Below are 18,378 nucleotides of genomic sequence, written 5' to 3'. Positions count from 1 at the left end.
GGCTCTGGGTAGGCCAGGACTTTCCGAGGCTGACGTTGATTGAACACCTGCTAAGTGCTATCCAGGCATCGTGCCAGGGAAGTTGGTGAGTGGGACTGGGCCTTCCCGTCACACCCGTGCTGTCTGGAGGGGGGTTGTCCAGTAAGGCAGTGGCTCTGGAGCACTTGAAATGCTGCCAGGAGTGAAATGCACACCCGTGCCTGGAGACTTTGTGTGAAAGAATGTAAAACATCTAATACTTTTCAAACCGTTTCTAGTACATGTTATAATGAGACTGTTTTTGAAATGGTGTGTTAAATATGTTGTAATTTCATCCATTTCTTTTTGCTTTTTTCAACGAAGCTAGTTGAAAATATAGAACTGCATGTGTGGCTCAAGTTCTCCATTTGGACAGTGCTAATCAAGAGGCAGGTGGTTTCCTTTGTTCTTGGTTGGAATTTTTTTTGGGGGGGGGGCTTTTTTGTTGCCACTATGAATGGCACTCAGATTTTGAGAATTTTACTCCTTTTCTAGGAAGAGCTACTTGGTTCTGAACCATTATAGGGAAGCACTCAATCTCTATCCTGTTTCATCCAAGAGCAAAAGAGGTCATTTTGAGAAGTGAAAGGTAGCTTCTGTAACTCCCAAGTCTGAGCATGTTTGTCAAAGTGAGAAAATTATTTTATTTATGTGAAAGACAGAGAGACAGAGATCACCCAGATGCTGGTTCACTCCCCAAATGCCCACAGCAGCCAGGGCTGAGCCAGGCTACAGCAGGAGCCTGGATCTCCATCAGGGTCTCCCACATGGGAGGTCTTGGGACTCAAGTACTCCCTGCTGCCTCTCAGGGTACACATCAGCAGGAAGCTGGAATCAGGAGTGGAGTTGGGACTGGAATCAGGGACTCTGCTATGGGATGTGGGCATCCCAAGCAGCAAATTAACCACTGTGCCAAATGCCTACCCTGAGAAACCTCCCAGCAGCCTCTAGTGGATGCAGAAGGCAGTGAGCTATGTCTCTCCCTCCCTCTCTTTTTAAAGTTCTTTATTATAGAAACTTAGGAACATCTCGCCCAACTTCAGGAACGATCATCTTATGACAGTTCTGTCTGAGCTGTACCCATTCTCCTTTCCCCTTTTCCACATTACTTTGAAGCAAGCCCAGAAGTGATATTACTTCATCCACAAATATTTTAGTGGGTATCTCTAAAAAAAATTAAGATTTCTGTGTAAAAACACCATGACTACAATGACATAGACACAGCCAAAAATTGGCAGTATATCTCAATATCATTAACTATCCAGTCGGTATTTACATTTGCAGTTGCTTCGTTTTTTAGTTTATTTGAATCCGGATCCAGAATGTGTCCACATGTCACATTCGATTGCTGCACCTCTTGAGTCACAGGTTCCCCTTGAGCTGACTGCACCATCTTCATTCTCTGTGCCACAAGGTCACAGTGTGGCTAGCATGAGGAGGTTCCTCAGGGCAGGTGCTGTGGCATAGCAGGTAAACCCGCTGCCCTGCAGTGCCGGCATCCCATATGGTGCTGGTTCGAGACCCAGCTGCTCTACTTCTGATCCAGCTCTCTGCTGTGGCCTGGGAGAGAACTGAAAAATGGCCCAAGTGCTTGGGTCTCTGCACCCACATGAGAGACCTGGAGGAAGCTCCTGGCTCCTGGCTTCGGATTGGCACAGCTCCGGTCTTTGTGTCCACCTGGGGAGTGAACCAGTGGATGGAAGGCCTTTCTCTCTCTCTCTCTGCCTCTCCTTCTCTCTCTGTGTAACTCTGACTTTCAAATAAATAAATCTTAAAAAAAAAGGTACTTCAACAAGTTCATAGAAAATGGAATTAAGAGATGTTTATTTTGGTTGCAGAAAAGCTGCAGTCGATGCATGCGTGGATTTTTCGTACTACACATTTTCCATGAACTTTTTGAAAACCCCTTATACAACAGGTTCCACCCCACATGTGTTAGAGTGACTCTCCTTGCATCTCCTTGGTTCAGAAGGAGTCACTTGCCCATCTCTGAAACAGTCACTTGGGCAGGACTGGTCACTTTTTATTCTGGAAGTCAGAGCAGAGGCCAGAAGATCAAAAAGAGGAAGATCTGTACATCTCTCCCCAAATACAGAGCTGTCAGTGTAATTCAGGGATGGGTGCTGGACAGCCCCAGAGCACTAAGTACCCTGTGTATCCATCACTCACATGCTTATCTTCCCATCATTGTACAGCTCCAGAAAGCTACCACCATGTAATAAATGGCACTCATCCAGCACCAAAGAGAATCCAGATCCAAGGCCGGCGCCGTGGCTCAACAGGCTAATCCTCCGCCTTGCAGCGCTGGCACACCGGGTTCTAGTCCCGGTCGGGGTGCCGGATTCTGTCCCGGTTGCCCCTCTTCCAGGCCAGCTTTCTGCTATGGCCCAGGAGTGCAGTGGAGGATGGCCCAAGTGTTTGGGCCCTGCACCCCATGGGAGACCAGGAGAAGCACCTGGCTCCTGCCATTGGATCAGCGCGGTGCGCCAACCGCGGCAGCCATTGGAGGGTGAACCAATGGCAAAGGAAGACCTTTCTCTCTGTCTCTCTCACTGTCCACTCTGCCTGTCAAAAAAAAAAAAAAAAGAGAGAGAGAGAGAGAATCCAGATCCAGCTCCAAGCTGAACTCTTTGTTGGGTAATTTACTTCTTGCTCCTGGGTTGGGTTCCAAGACATATGGTCTCCAACCTAAAATGGTTTGATGTAGAATTTTTCCATTTTACCATGGTGCAGAAGTGTACCCATATAACCATTCTGTTATTCACTTTCAGTATAATGTTCAATAAATTATGTGAGACATCCCACACTTTCTTAAAGTGTAAGCTTTCTCTGTGTGTTGAGTGGGCATTTAGCCGTCCGGTTCAGACACCTGCATCCCACATCAGAGTGCCTGGCTTCAGTTCCCAGCTCCAGCTCCTGATTCCAGCTTCCTGCCAATGCAGACCCTGGGAAACAGTGGTAACATCACAAGTAATTGTGTTCCTGCCACCCATGTGATAAACCTGGATGGAGTTCCCAACTCCTGGCTGTGGCCCTGCCCCAATCCCAGCTTTTGCAAGCAGTTGGCAGTAGAAGGGAGCTCTCTGTCTCTCTGTATCTCTCAAATTCATTTTTTTAAAAATAGGCTTGTGATGGATTATTTTGTCCCACTGCAGGTTAATGCAAGTGGTCTGAGCACGTGTAAGGCCGGCTACGGGAAGCCATTGCTTTCAGCAGGTTGGATGTGTTAAATGCCTGGTCAGTGGAGGAGCATCTGCATGCCACAGTGAAAGTCACCGTCCTGTTTTTCAGACGAGAGGTTGAGAGATCGTAACTGAATACCTTTGCAGAGACGGTGGGGAGCCAGGCTTCTCCTGTGTTCCAGACCTGTTTCCTGCTGTGGTCCTTACCTTTCTGACCCTCTTTTGTAAGTATAGCAGAGAAAATGTGGGTTTCCCAACCCATAAAGCTTCTAATTACTTGACTTGCAAACATCTGGGTTGTTCTGGCAAAGCAAAGCCTCCGATAACAAAGCCATGTGTTCCCTTCTGTTCTTCCAGTCAGTCCCCAGCCTCAATTTCTCTCTTCCCTCCATATCTTACTCAAGGACACTAGAAGTAGCCAACATGTTCTAAAGTCTGCTTTAACTGTGAAAAGTTTTATTTATTCATTTATTTTTATTTGAAAGGCAGGAAGGGGGAGTGAAAGAGAGAGAAGGGAAGCGAAAGAGAAAGGAAGAAAGGCAGGCTTCCATTTACTGGTTCTAATTGCCCACAGCACCAGAGCTAGGCTAGGCCAAATTCAGGAGCCCCAAATTCTATGTCTCCAGTGTAGGTGGCAGGGACCCAAGTATTTGAGCCATGATCTGCTACCTCCCAGGGTGTGCATTAGCAAGACCCTGGGTCAGAAGTAGAATGGGCCAGTGCCATGGCTTAACAGGCTAATCCTCCACCTTGCGGCGCCGGCACACCAGGTTCTAGTCCCGGTTGGGGCGCTGGATTCTATCCCGGTTGTCCCTCTTCCAGGCCAGCTCTCTGCTATGTCCCGGGAGTGCAGTGGAGGACAGCCCAAGTCTTTGGGCCCTGCACCTGCATGGGAGACCAGGAGAAGCACCTGGCTTCGGATCAGCGCGATGCGCCAGCCGCGGCGGCCATTGGAGGGTGAACCAACGGCAAAAGGAAGACCTTTCTCTCTGTCTCTCTCTCTCTCTCTCTGTCCACTCTGCCTGTCAAAAAAAAAAAAAAAAGAAGTAGAATGAGGACTCCAACCCATGCACTCCAATATGGAATGCCGAATCTTAACAAGGCTGTGCCAAATACCTACCTGCCCCCAGAATTCTTTTTTTTTTTTTTAGGATTTTTTAAAATTTATTTAAAAGAGTCACCAAGAGAGAGATCTTCCATCCATTGGTTCACTCCCAAAATGGCTGAACAGCCAGGACTGGGCCAGGCTGAAGACAGAAGCCAGGAGTTTCATTCGGGTCTCCCACGTGGGTGCAGGGGCCACTGCTTTCCCAGGCACATCAGCAGAAAGTGAGATCAGATGTGGGGCAACCAGGATTCAAACCAGTGCCATGTTGGGATCACCATGTGGGATGCCAGCACTGCAGGCAGTGGCCTAACCTGCTACACCACAGGGCTGGCCCTCTACCCCCTAAATTCTATGGAATCCTTTAATGGTATATCATCAGTAGGTTCATGATCTTAGACTAAAAGCTGCTGTAATAAATATGGCATGATTAGCAATTTTGCTGTCATATAACAAGGATTGCCAGTTTCTGGCCCCAAAGATCTGGCACAGCCTACTCCCAACCTTAGCCAGCTAGCCACACACTTCAGGGTTAGTTATTTTCACCACTCACTTCTGGTACCAATTCCTGTATCACTTAAGGTGCTTTGTATTGCTAGTGACAGAAAACCAGACCATACTAAATTAACAAAAATAGGCGGTTTTTTTGGCTCATGTAAATAAAAAGGCTAGAATCAGAGCTGGCTTCAGGTACAGATAGATTGAGTTCTCAAGCAGCATCTGCAGTACTTGGTTTTTCTCCGTCTCCCAAATCCCCATTTTGTTGGTCTGCATTTCAGACTGCATGTGGGCCAAGGTTGGGTGCAGCAGGTCCAGCCCCTGCATCCTCACAGGATGGGTGCTTGCCGCTGGCCACAAGTTTCATGATTCTGACAGTATCGTGGCCTATGCCTTGAAAAGTGTCCTGGGCCAAATGAACGCAAGGCCCTGGTCGGGCACCCCTGAGTCACGTGCCTTTCCTACGTCTGGTGTGGGAGTGAATGCCTCTCCAGACCATGTCATCTGCCAGGGAGGGAGGATTCTCTGAGCACAAATACACAACCAAACCAAAGGACATCTTTGTAAGTGGGCTGAGTGGCAGCTCAGCTCCCAACACACAATGAACTGTATTATAATTTTTCTGCAAAAGAAATTATACCATTTTATAGTGACAGGGCATGGAAAGCTGCAAAATTTGTTTGTAATTTTTTTGTAATTATTTTTAAATGGTTTACCCTAGGTTAATTATACTGATAATTATGTGGGAAGAGGATTGTTCCTTTCTCTCTGCTCTTTGAAATCACCTGACTCCTGTATTTCAGCATTGTGTAAGTAGATTCCTCTTAAGAGGCATACATGTAATCAGGCGGTGTTTCCTTTTCCCCCTAAAAAGCTATACCAGGGGGCCTTTTGCAACTGAAGAAAGTGTTGTGTTTTTTTTTGTTTTTTGTTTTTTGTTTTTTTGACAGGCAGAGTGGACAGTGAGAGAGAGAGACAGAGAGAAAGGTCTTCCTTTTTGCCGTTGGTTCACCCTCCAATGGACGCCGCGGTAGCGCGCTGTGGCCGGCGCACCGCGCTGATCCGATGGCAGGAGCCAGGTGTTTATCCTGGTCTCCCATGGGGTGCAGGGCCCAAGGACTTGGGCCATCCTCCACTGCACTCCCTGGCCACAGCAGAGAGCTGGCCTGGAAGAGGGGCAACTGGGACAGGATCGGTGCCCCGACCGGGACTAGAACCCGGTGTGCCGGCGCCGCAAGGCGGAGGATTAGCCTAGTGAGCCGCGGCGCCGGCCTGAAGAAAGTGTTTTTAAAACTGAGGGATGCCTGATCCTGTACCCAAGTGCCTGGGTTTGAGTCCTGGCTCCACTCCCAGTTCCAGCTCCCTGCTAATGCAGACCTTGGGAGGCAGCAGGTGTTGGCTGAAGGATTCAGGTCTCTGCCATCTACATGGGAGCCTCAAGTGGAGTTTGTGGCTCCTAGCTTGAGCCTGACCCAGCCCAAGCTATTGCAGACATATGAGGAGTGAGCTAGTGGATGGAAGAGGGCGTGCTCTCTCGGTCTCTTTCTCTTTCTCTTTCAAATAGATGAAAATATATAAATAAAAATAAAGATCTGCCATCTTAGAGTAACTGAGGGAAGCCAGTATGATAAACATCACTCCACTACCATGGCAGATACTTCACTAGGGTAGGTAGTCATGGAAACACAAATTGAAAACCCAGAGTTGTAAACAATGACTGTCCCCTGTTTTGTGCACGAGGCTGTGGTACTGATCCAGCCTGAGTTGGTGTGGGGCCCGATTCCTTTTGCTGCTTTTCCCACACTGTTGCTTGAGGATCTTCTGTCTGCTCCTGGCTTTTCATTTCTGTAGATTAATATGGAAAATTCTTTGGCTGGTTGGAGAGCCTAGTGATTATTGTTTTCCTCTGTCTTCAAGCTCAGACTGAGCTAAGAATTGAATGGGGAAGACTTCTACATTGAAAAATTCTAAGTCCAGAATGGCGATTGTCTTAGTTATCTCAGGTTCTCAGTCCTCTGATATCCTGGGTCTTTGGTGATGACTGCCACAACCACACAAACACTGCCCTCCTCTTCTCCCCTCCCCCCCCCCTTCCTGTCTTGTCCTCTGCAGAAATAAATTCCTGCAGGCATGGGGTTGCCCAGAGCTGGAAGCCAGCAGCTGTCCCCCACTTCCTTCTCTCCCGGCTGTGCTGCGACCAGCGGTGTGACACGGGCAAGTCTCTTACCCTCTGCCCACTGCCTCACCTGTAAACGACAGTATGTACTCAGCTCTGCAGTCTCCTTCAGCCTTAACATTCTTCATTTAAAAAAAAAAAGATTTATTTATTTGAAAGGGAAAATTAAAGATAGGGAGAGACAGAGAAAAAGAGATCTTCTATCTGCCGGTTCACTCCCCAAATGGCGGCAAGGCCGGGCTGGGTCAGGCTGAAGCCAGAAGCCTGGAACTCCATCCGTGGAGTGGCAGGGGCCCAGGTACTTGAACCATCTTCGCCACTTTCCCAAGGCACATTAGCAGGGAGCTGGATTGGAGGTGGGGCAGCTGGGACTGGAACCTGCTCTCATCTGGGATGCCAGCGTCCTTTCTTAAACCTTGTCTGCTGGAAAAGCTGACACTACTCTGGGAGCCCTGCTTTCACAGAGGAAGGGCAGAAAGCACTACTGCGTTGGACACCTGTGCGCCATCTACTGCAAAAGTGGGCCCACGGCCTCTGAGGTCCACCACGTGCTTGGAACTCTTCCCCCATCCACCAGGGACCTCTCCCTCTCTTCCTGCCTTATTTCCTCCATCCTTGCGTTTTCCTCCCCTCCTTTCTGATTGGTTGGTTGGTTAGTTGGTTTTCAACCTTATAAACCCATGTTTCTTTCCCCACGGCCCAATGACATAAAGCCACCCGCACTGCATGAGGCTGCATGGCTGAGCGCGCTGGTGGCCAACATTCCGATCTGCTAACCTTTCCTCTGGACAACCCCCTTCCAGCAGCTTTTCCCAAGCTTACTGACGTCTAGTCTGGACGTTTCCCATTCATCTTAAAAGAAAGCTGGGTTATGGTGGAATCTGTGAGGGATATCGATTTTCTTATTCTTTCACTATTGAAAACCCAGCAGGTGTCAGGTGCTATAGTAGATGTGGAGACCACAGCAGGAAACCAGGCAGACAGGGCCCCTGCCCTCATGGGGCTTTCTCCCTAATGGGGAGACACGTGTGTGAGTGAGCAGTTCATGAAATGCCAGCTGGTGACATGTGCTGTGCATGAAAGAAAAGGAGAGCGGAGGCCGGTGCCGCGGCTCAACAGGCTAATCCTCCACCTGAGACGCCAGCACACTGGGTTCTAGTCCCGGTCGGGGCGCCGGATTCTGTCCCGGTTGCCCCTCTTCCAGGCCAGCTCTCTGCTATGGCCTGGGAGTGCAGTGGTGGATGGCCCAAGTGCTTGGGCCCTGCACCCCATGGGAGACCAGGAGAAGCACCTGGCTCCTGCCATCGGATCAGTGCGGTGTGCCGGCTGCAGCGCGCCGGCCGCAGCGGCCATTAGAGGGTGAACCAATGGCAAAGGAAGACCTTTCTCTCTGTCTCTCTCTCTCTCACTGTCCACTCTGCCTGTTAAAAAAAAAAGAAAGAAAGAAAAGAAAAGGAGAGCGGAGATGGGGCGTGAGGGCGCGCATTTTTGCTGACATCTGAGAAGGAGGAGGAGCCAGGAGAGGAGTTTGCCAGGAAGAGGGCATGGAAGTCTAGGGCCCCAGGATGCAAATGAGCTCGGTGCCTTTAATGTATCAAAGGCTGGCAAGTCAATGAGCAAGAGGAGGTGTTCCCTCAGAGGATGTCTGAGGGTGGGGGAAGGGCACATCTTGTGGGTCCTTGAGGGCCTGGGACAGGAGTTTGGATTTTTTAAGGGAAATCAGAACCCATTAGAGGGACTTACGCAGGGGAGGAACATTATCTGAGCTATGTCCTGTCATGCATAGTTACACACCTCAAAATGTGTCCACAGTCCACCGCATTTACAACTAGTCATTAGATAGGGCAGGCAAGAGCAGGTGTTGGGTGCAGCTTGGGACATCCGCATCCATGTCAGAGTGCCTGGTTTGAGTCTCAGCTACTAGGGACATCGACTAGGCTCCCAATTCCATCTTACTGCTAATGAACACTAGGAGGCAGTGGGTGTCCCTGCCCCTACATGGGAGACCTGGATGGAGTTCTTGGCTCCTGGCTTCCAGCTTAGCCCAGCCCTGGCTGTTGCCAGCATTTGGGAAGTTAGCCAGTGGATAAAAGATCTCTCTCCATCAGTTTCTCTGCCTTTCAAATAAAATGAAAATAAATCATCTTTTAGAAAATAAAGTAAATGCAAACTCCACCCCCTTTCGTGTTTTGGGGGTTCCAGCCTTCCACATGACACACTGACTTCTAATTGAGTTTTCCCTAATAGCCGGGAATAGCCACGAACTATTTTTTTGTGTACCGAGAGTGTGTTTGCAAAGGAGGTGTGGGTGTGGTGCCCGGCTTAGAGAACCTCAGAAATAATGCTGTAAACAGGCACGTAGAGAAATGATCAGCTCGCCCATGTTCCAGTTTTAGACTCTACCACAGTTAGACTTCCCTGAAGACTCACTCGGGCATTTACTTGGTGGTTGATCAAGTGTTTTATCTTCCCAAGGGTTTGTGGAGCAGCAAGTGAATGATCGGTGCAGGCCTCACCTTTGTGCGGCCCGTGCCTGTGGTGTTTCTCCCTGTGTTAGGTGTGCACTGCACTCCAGATCCCGCACTGGATGAGACGAATGCAGCCCTTCAAGTGGCCCCAGGCAGAGAGGGACAGTCCGTTGTTAGCCCTGGGTTCGCCACTTCCGGCAACTGTGCCGTTGGCCTGACGTCAGGCACTTCTCGTGCAAGTAGACTCACCCCAGGCAGTTCTGACTTTGAAAGCTTTGACAGCGTCTGTCTCTGGGTAGGAGCACTTCTGCTGTTTGGGATGGGGCTCTCTAAACCGTAGGGAATTTCCTGTTCCTGGCCCTGCCCATGGAATCCTATTGTCTCCTCCCCGCATCAATCCCCACCTCCAGCTAAAAATGCTTTCCCACACTCCCAGCAGCTTAAGAGCCACTGGGTCCAGCCCAGCGCCATGCTTTACAGGCAAGGGAATGTTGAGCGGCTGTGGCTTTCCATTCCTCTTTTCTTTAAATCCAGCAGAATCAGGACCCAGCGTGTAGATTTTCCAGGGAGGTTAGTTCCTGCAATATGCCTCTGTGATTCTTTCTTCCGCCGGATACATACTACATGGCATGTGTTGCAAATTTAAGTCGGAGTCTTTCCGATGGGTCAAGCAAAATGAGGAGCATCTTCAGATTGTTACCTGTGCCACTCCAGGTTTGGGGCAGTGCTTTGTACACACCTCGTCTTCCGTCGCCGTCCACCTCTTGGAGTCCCTGAATGCCGAGAAATCGGACTTTGCTCCTTCTGCCTTTTGTCAAGCAGCTTCTGGGCGAGGGGTCGTCGCCCCAGGAGGTGTGGAGGACAGAGCAAAGTGTTCTGGCATGGCGCGTGCGCTCAAGTCGGGTGTCCTGCGGCTTGACGTGGACACCACAGTTGCATCTTGGAACTCATTTGCCTTGACACACCTGACCTGCTCCCCTGGCCGCCTGGTGACTTTCTCCCTGCACACTTGAATGCTCCATGAATGAGGAAGACTCACTTAGCCTGATTATCGGTGTTAAGAGCTTTTATTTCTTGAGTGACTTTTCCTTATTTCTAAATGGAATAGGCAGTGTGGCGAGTGGTGCTTTCACGTGGAATTTTCCCAAGGGAATCTCAAGCTCTGCACAGTGATTTCTGTGGCGGTGTCCAGAACAAAGCAGGGCTGTTGGGGGATGGAGGAGCTCACCTCCCCTGGTCCCCGTCCCAAACACCTGCTCACGCTGGGTGCGGAGGGGAAACACGACTTTTTTTTTTTTTAAGTTTAGGGTTTTTTTTTTCCTTGCTCGCTTCTTAAGGGTAAAACCAATCTAGTTTCTTTTTCTGTAGCAAAGGAAGAAGGAACAAACAACAAGTTAATCAGACAGGAAGCGAATAACCACAGCAGGACGCCTGCCTCTGACTCAGTCACACTGAGCGCGAGGCCAGAGCTGCGCTCGCGCATGGCTGCCCCCAGACGACCCTGCCTGGGCCTGAGAGGATGATGGCTTTTTCAGGGACAGTTTGCTCTCCTGGCTCGGGTCCCTGCTGCTCTCTGTCTGCCGGTGGCCCTGACCATGCCTTCCACGGTGCCCCGTAACGGTAAGGAAAGTTGTGTTCAAACCAAATATGTTTCCTTCATCAGCGAGATGGGGGAGTAAAATGGCTTTTAGTAGGCCACAGAATGTTGAGATACGGTTGTGTGGTTTTCACTGGGAGACAGTGTGATCTGTTCCTGTGGCCCGGAGGTGACTGTGGGTGATCCACAACTTGTATTTGGAGCCTGGATGTGAGCAGGATTTTCAGTAGAATTGTTCCTGACCACTGGACGTGCCTGGGCCCACAGGAATTTCTTTCCTATTTTCCCATTTCGAATGGGGGCTCCTGTCAGCAGTTACCCCAATTCAATGTAGGCTCTTGCTGTCCACACAACTGCTTTGAATCTTCAGTCTGGCTGGCAACCCTGAATGCTTCTAAAGTAGAAGGAGTCGTTAGACGCCTCAAACTCAGATGCCGGTGTCATGCGCCTCATTTGTTTCTGGTGCTGCAGGCATTTTTCTAAAGTTCAGATCCTAGAATCATAGCAGTCCTAGGCAGAGGCTTTTAGGAAGAAGACAGTTCATCCTTTTTTTTTTTTTTTTTTTTTTGTTTTCCTAATTAGAGAGTGAGCATTCCATCTGCTAGTTCACACCTCATGCCCACAGTGGCTGGGGCTGGACCAGGCCGAAGCCAAGAGCTCAGAATTTAATCCAGGTTTCCCACATGAGTTGTTGGGACCCAACTACTTAAGCCAGCACCACTGCCTTCCAGGGTCTACACTGGCAGGAAGCTGGAGTCAGGAGCCAGAGGTAGGAATTGAACTCAGGCACTCTGATGTGGGACATGAGTGTCTTCACTGGCATCTTAACCACCAGGCCAAATGCCCACTGCCAGTTTGTTTTTGTGAAGACTTTGCACAGCTACTATTAAATTCTATAGCATTTTTATAAGCATTTATATTTGATGTGATTACTATTTTGACATAAAAATTGTAATTTTTAAATTGCAGCGCTATGTAATCAGAGACCTACAGAGCAGGATTAAAGAAACTTTTTGTATTAAATTTTTTTCCTCTAGGATATGTATTTAAAAAAGGCAGTGCGAATTATAATCCTTTTCCCCCTTGGAGAAATAAAAAGCTTTAACAAATTAATTGGGCACATTCCACTTTAATGATTTAATGGCATAACTAGAGTATACAGAACAGGGAGAAGTGATGAATGGAGAGATGTAGTAAGAGTCCAGTTAAGCAAAGTAGGTCAGTTTGCCAGAGAAAGAAGTGAAAGGCCAGGCAAGGAAGGTAGGACAATGAGAGGAAGTGAAGCTGGGGCAGGTGTCGAGGCCGACGTGTGTGGAAGCCGTCCTGTTACAATACACCTGCGTTGTGAGTCTTAGAGTATTATTTACCAACTTCATAAAGCTTTGCTGTTTCTGAACTGGAATATTCTCTAGTTGAGATTCTTCTCTTTGGAAATCTGATGAGGTTGAGTGATTTACCTAAAATCACAACCAGGTTTTGAAAGCCCTTTGAAGAGTTTATTTATAGGCTCCGTGTTGACAACTGTAGCTGCCGCAGTCACTGAACTCTTACGGGTTGCACACCCTCTGGATGAACTGCATTATCCAGGGAACTCCCTATGAAAAGGACTCCCTGGGGTCCGGCAGCAGTTTCACTCTGAGTTGATGGAATCAAATTCTAGATCTGGCCCACAGGTCTGAACTTCCACAGCCTTTGCTAAAATGTAGCCGGAAGCGAGCTGCCCACTTCCTGGACGCTTTATGTTCAATGCTCTTTTGAAGTCTGTTTAACAAATTTCACTGGTTCTTTAAATTGTGATGATACGTTTTTGCTCTAAGGTGGGGCTCATTTTGTTTCTCCAAATTATCATGCTTGTACTTGTTGATGGATAGAGAGCATTGCACTTGGACTGCCACAAATACGTGTCTGTATCTGGCAGCCTCGGTCCTGAGCATTAAAACTGAGCAAATATTTGAGCAGGGAATGCCTTTTCCAGCATGCCTGTCTGGGAGATTTCAGATGCATTTTATACATATCTCCTCCCACTGTTCTTTGGTCAGACAGAGGTTTGTATGGTGTACACACATAGGAGTCTCCGTCAGTTCCTGGTTTCTCTCTCGTGGGTAAATGGGGAAAGGTGGTTGTATTTACTGGCCTCTTACCATATATTGTGCTCTTTACTGTGGCTTATTTTATGTTTAACAGATGGCTACTACTCACTAAGCACTATCTTACTGAACTCTTGAATAACCCTATACTGAGTCGGCACCATTGTCACCATTTTATCACAGAAACTGGATCTAGCAGGCTAAGTAATCTGCCCCAGCCACTGATAACTAAGCTGGAGGAAGTTTGCCTGTTGCCAGGCCCCTTTCCCACAGGTGCAGCTTGGAGCCACTGAAATAAACTTTCTGGGGTTGTTGTGGTTTCCTAGGTCTTTTTTCAGTTCTGGGAATCTGGGATACAAGTATTTTGTTTTAAATGTCACCGCAACAATAAATATCTTTAAAATGAATACTTTCAAGTACGAAATTGTCCTTTCAAAGACTTTTGACCTTTTCAGAAGTAAAGTTGGTGATGCTTTGGCTTATGTTGCAAGGCTGTATTTTCAATGACAAAATGAATATAATATCTTAAGCATGTTGACATACATGCTGTGTGTGTGCGTCCATGTGTGTGTCCTGCAGAACAGGGTGGGCAACGTACTGCCCGCTACAGAGTAAGCTGCTGCATCCCACACTGGAACGTCTGGGATTGAGTCCCACCTCTGCGCTGGGTCCTTCGTCCTGCTGTTGTGCATGCTGGGAGGCAGCAGATGATGGCTCAAGGGCTTGGCTCCCTGATACCCACATGGGAGAACTGCATGGAGTCCTGGGCTCCTGGCCTCAGCCTGGCCCAGCCCTGCAGACATTTGGGGAATAAGCCAGTAGATGAAAATTCCCCCCACACACACTCTTTCCCTCCTCCTCTCTCTCCCTCTACCTTTCTCCCTCTCTCTCCCCATTCAAATAAATAAAAACAAATACACTTTAAAATAAAGCTCAATGGGTACTGACAATTTAGGAAAGTTTCATTTTGAGATTTGAGCCACTGTAAGAGAATGTTGGGGAGACTGGAGAGGCAGTGGGAGGAAAGCCAGGGCTTCTCCTAGGTGAGGAAAGGGCAGAGGGGTTCCTTCCCTCGGCTGGATAACGACAGGTGGGTGGGTCAGTCATGGTTTTCTCTCCATTAGAAGGGTCTTGGATGTCTGTGCATTTGCATTAATTTTTGAATTAAATGCGTGTGATAGTGGGATTTTCTAGCGTTGCTTCTTAACAACATTTATTTCCCCAGCTGTGTCTTTCTGGGAAAGCTGTGAATTTGCATCCAAGGTCCTGGCCAGTCTTAATGACATTATAGATGCTTCCGAATGTCTTGTTTGGAACATGCCTCTCTCCTCTCTCCCAAATCAGTTCTCTAAAATAACTCTCAGAGAAGCCTTGCTAAGATAGCCAGGGACCCCTCAGAGTACAGGAGAGATCCAGTCCATTGTCATCAAGAGCTGCCCCAAGCAGAAGTGACGTAAGCTCTTCTTGTTAGTCATGCACTTGCATTCTTCCATGTTGTTTTAAATGATATTCACGAGAAAAGAGCAGGTGCATTGTTGAAAATCGAGGGATTTCACACGTAACAGGTGTGCGTTCCACAGGCAACTCTGGTGGAGAGTCACAGTGATTGGCAAGGAACAGGGCGGGGCTTGTCAAGAAAAGCTGCCCATCTCTGCCTTGACTCGCTCTGGGGTCCAGCTGCCTTTTCTGTTTTCCCTCTTGTATTGACTATGCTGTTGCTCTGAGCAAAGAGTAACACTGAGAGAAAGAAACCTTAGAACTTTCTAAAATGGCCGGAAGACATGGTTGGGGCAGGTGACGGTGGGGTGGGGCAAGATGGAGATGTGGCCTCGTGACCCCTGTCGTAAAACAGAAACTACAAGCAGCTGCGGCTGGGAAGAGATCATGCTGAAGAAACGATGACCGTGGCTTACTGTGAGCCTCGCGTTTCCTGTTGAGCGTTCTTAGAGGAAGTGAAGAACAAGGCCAAGTCCATCTTAATTAGTTCCAATGGTCTTTGGATCTCAACTGCATCCAACTAAGTTTGCATCAGGGAGGAGTCTAAAAAATAGAACCAACTATGACTAGGAGTCCCCACACTGACTGTGAGCTAAATGCTTCTATTTTTGCAGTGTAATTTGGAATTGAGTCATTGCCTTTGTGATGCCTGTCCTTGTAGTTGTCTGTCACGGTTGTCATGGCCCAGTATGAGCTAAAGAGCCTTCTCACATGAAGGCGCCATTGAGTAACACATAAATTTCCTTCTGTTAATGTGTTTTGGTCAAACAGTTGTATGTGTGATTGTGTATACGTGTGTGTGTGTGTGTATAGAGAGGGAGAGAGTGTGTGTATTTATAAGCTAGACACATACGCATCAAAATAACTCGAGTTGGGGTGGGCATTTGGCACCACTTGGGACACTCACATCCTACATTGGATGAGCCTGGGTTTGAGTCCCAGCTCCACCCCCATCCCAGTTTCCTGCTGATGCACACACTGGGAGGCAGCAGGTGTTGACTCAAGTATCCCTGCCACCCATGTGGTAAACCTGGACCGAGTTCCTGGCTCCCAGCTCTGGCCTGGTCCAGCCCTGGCGGGTGCTGGCATTCCCAAGGTGAATCAGCAGATGGGATATTTCTGTCTCTGCCTCTCAAATGATAAAAATTAAAAACAAAAACCAAAGAACAAAAGTTATCTATGAGTACTATTACGCTCAATCCTTTTTCATCTAAAATTTCAACATTACTGAGTGCTTCCTTCAGTGGCTAATATAACTGCAGCATTTTGTTTTCATTTTTGTGTTGTCTGTTCTCTGCAATGGTCCTTTTGTAAGTGGGGATGGGGGAAGGGAAATCTCAAAAAGAAAAAACAACTGAAAAGCCAAGAGCACACAGGACACACATAAAAGAAAATGAGCTTAGAACATTAAAAATAAGCAAAATATAAGTGAATATAAGTAACAGGACAATGAGGTCAAGAGAGCAGTTGGACCTGTGGGTTTGTCCTGTTGCTTTATTTCTGTGCTGTTCCCAGCTCTCAACTACACACACGCGTGCACACGCACACACACTTAGAGCAAATAAAATATTCTTCTACCAATTCAACCTTTTTGAAAAAAAGAGTTCGCATTTCCCCCATTCAATTTAGGTGGGATAGCATTGAAGGGTAGCTTCTAACGCAATTTACAGGTCATAGTGCTTTGTGTTTATAGATGGTCCAAGCAGTGAAAAAACATAACTGGGTAAGGCCGCTTATGTCTCCTCCAGTAACCCCCTCTCTGGCTGCAGGATCAAAGACTGGCCTTCCAGAGGTGGCCGGCTGCACTTGCTGGGTGCTGTTGGGCATCTCTCCCTCCTCTGTAGTGTGGGCCTCACACGGTGAGATCTAGAATGAATAGGAGGTTGCCGATGAGAAACCAGGAGCAAATTCTACTGATCCCACAGAGGTGGCTCAGAGAATCTGCTGCTTTTCCAGATAAAGCCATTAGGAAACCATGAGTTCTATGGGGGCAAGTCTGGACTGACATGAGTTCTATGGGGGCTGTGGTGGAGCCTCTACATGGCATGACATTGGGGAGATAATGTCCCCTGCATGGGGTGGGCAGTGGGCTGAGAGGTTTTCTTTCCCACCAGGTGTCCCTGGGAACCAACATGACAGGGTTAGCAAATGGGTCCAGGCTGCCACATGCCCTTGTTGGTCTCGAATCAATGTGTGACGTTGTCTGAGTGTTAAACCATGATGTTGACTGAATTAACAATACAATGAAACCAGCAACCAACCGTTTAATTCACAGAACTAGGAAATTCCAGAATTTCTACATATTTTTATAAAGTGTTTAATTTTATTTATTTCCATTTTATTTCAGAGAGAGAGAGAGAATCTCCCATCCACTGATTCACTCTCCAAATGCCCTCAACAGCTAGGGCTGGGCTAGGCCAAACCGGAAGCCCAGATCTCAATCCAGATCTCCTATATGGGTAGCAGGGATGCATCTGCTTGAGCCCATAATTTGTTAATATTGATGTATATTTGTGCAGGGAAAGGGGTATTTAAAGTCATTTGTGCAAAATAGTTTGTCCTGTTCTCTCAATCCAGAAATCCAGTTCCTTTCTAAAAGGTTTATTGGTAAAACCCTTCCCTTACCTCAACTGTCTTTCACCTAAAACTTGATGATTTTTAAATGATTTACTCTGCTATTAAAGACTTGGCGATCCTTCACATACTCTAGGGACCATGTGGATGTTTATGTTTCTTTAATGTATGACAGTCCAGAAATATTTGGGGTGAGAAATCAACTGAAAGGCATTAACTCAAAAGTGATTTTCTTATTGTTCCTACAGTGGATACCAGAAAAACCTGTTTATAAAACTGTGCTACGACTGCCACAACCATATTGCACACACCAGTCGGACCAAATAAAAGAAACAGGCAGGGGCCGCAAGTCGAAGGCCAGAGCGCAGGCAGGCTTGGTTTCTCCTGAGGTCTCTCTCTCAGGCTGGTGGATGAACCTTCTTGCTGTGTCCTCACATGGTCTTCTCTCTGCATGTGGACACCCTGTGTCTGTTCCTCTTCTTCTTCTTCTTCTTTTTTTTAAGATTTATTTATTTGAAAGGCAGAGTTACAGAGAGGCAGAGACAGAAAGAGAGAATCTTCCATCCACTGGTTCACTCCCCAAATGTCCGCAATGGCCAAACTGGGCCAATCTGAAGCCAGGAGCCAGGAGCTTCCTATGAGTCTCCCACGCGGGCGCAGGGGCCCAAGCACTTAGGCCATCTTCTGCTGCTTTCCCAAGTGCATTAGCAGGGAGTTGGATTGGAAGTGGAGCACCCAGGACTTGAACTGGAGCACGTATGGAATGCCGGCACTGTAGGCATCAGCTTTACCCCCTATACCACAGCATCAAGCCCTCTTCCTCTTATAAGGACACCTGTCACATTGGATTAGGGGCCTTAGCTTACTGGTCTCATTTGAACTTAGTCACCTGCTTAAAGGCCTTATCTCCAAAAGCAACCACATCCCGAGGTCCTGTGGTCAGGGCTTCCACACACAAACTTGCAAAGGATACAGTTCAGCTCCTAACACTGTGGGAACAAGAGCCTTTTCCATCCCTGGGGCTTTTCTTTGTTCATGTACAGCCCAACTCACCAGGGGAACACTGGAGAAAGTCTCACTTTTCGCTCTATAAAATGTAAGTTATTTAAACATTGATATTTCTAAAAAATGCCCATTAATTCTCAAAAGAGATGTGTTCCAAACAGTTCGGTGCCA

General features: G+C 47.8%; 1 protein-coding gene across 4 annotated transcripts in view; it reads left to right on the top strand.

Annotated features, from left to right (window-relative positions):
- Window positions 1-18,378, top strand: part of WIPF1 (WAS/WASL interacting protein family member 1) — a 124,886-nt gene that overhangs the window by 73,930 nt on the left and 32,578 nt on the right. The window contains exon 1 of one of the 4 annotated variants that reach the window (XM_062188091.1): window positions 3,259-3,424. The exons of 1 other annotated variant lie outside the window; for it this stretch is intronic. The gene's annotated coding sequence lies outside the window, so the exon portion shown is untranslated. Of the gene's footprint in view, window positions 1-3,258; window positions 3,425-5,524; window positions 5,613-10,950; window positions 11,068-18,378 lie in introns of those variants that run through there. 2 more of the 4 variants (XM_062188073.1, XM_062188081.1) reach the window with 2 other exon arrangements.

Source organism: Lepus europaeus, chromosome 1 (genome assembly GCF_033115175.1).
Source record: "Lepus europaeus isolate LE1 chromosome 1, mLepTim1.pri, whole genome shotgun sequence".
NCBI classification, from domain to species: Eukaryota; Metazoa; Chordata; class Mammalia; order Lagomorpha; family Leporidae; genus Lepus; species Lepus europaeus.
The sequence above is the reverse complement of the archived record's forward strand: the minus strand, read 5'-3'. Positions and strand labels throughout refer to the sequence as shown.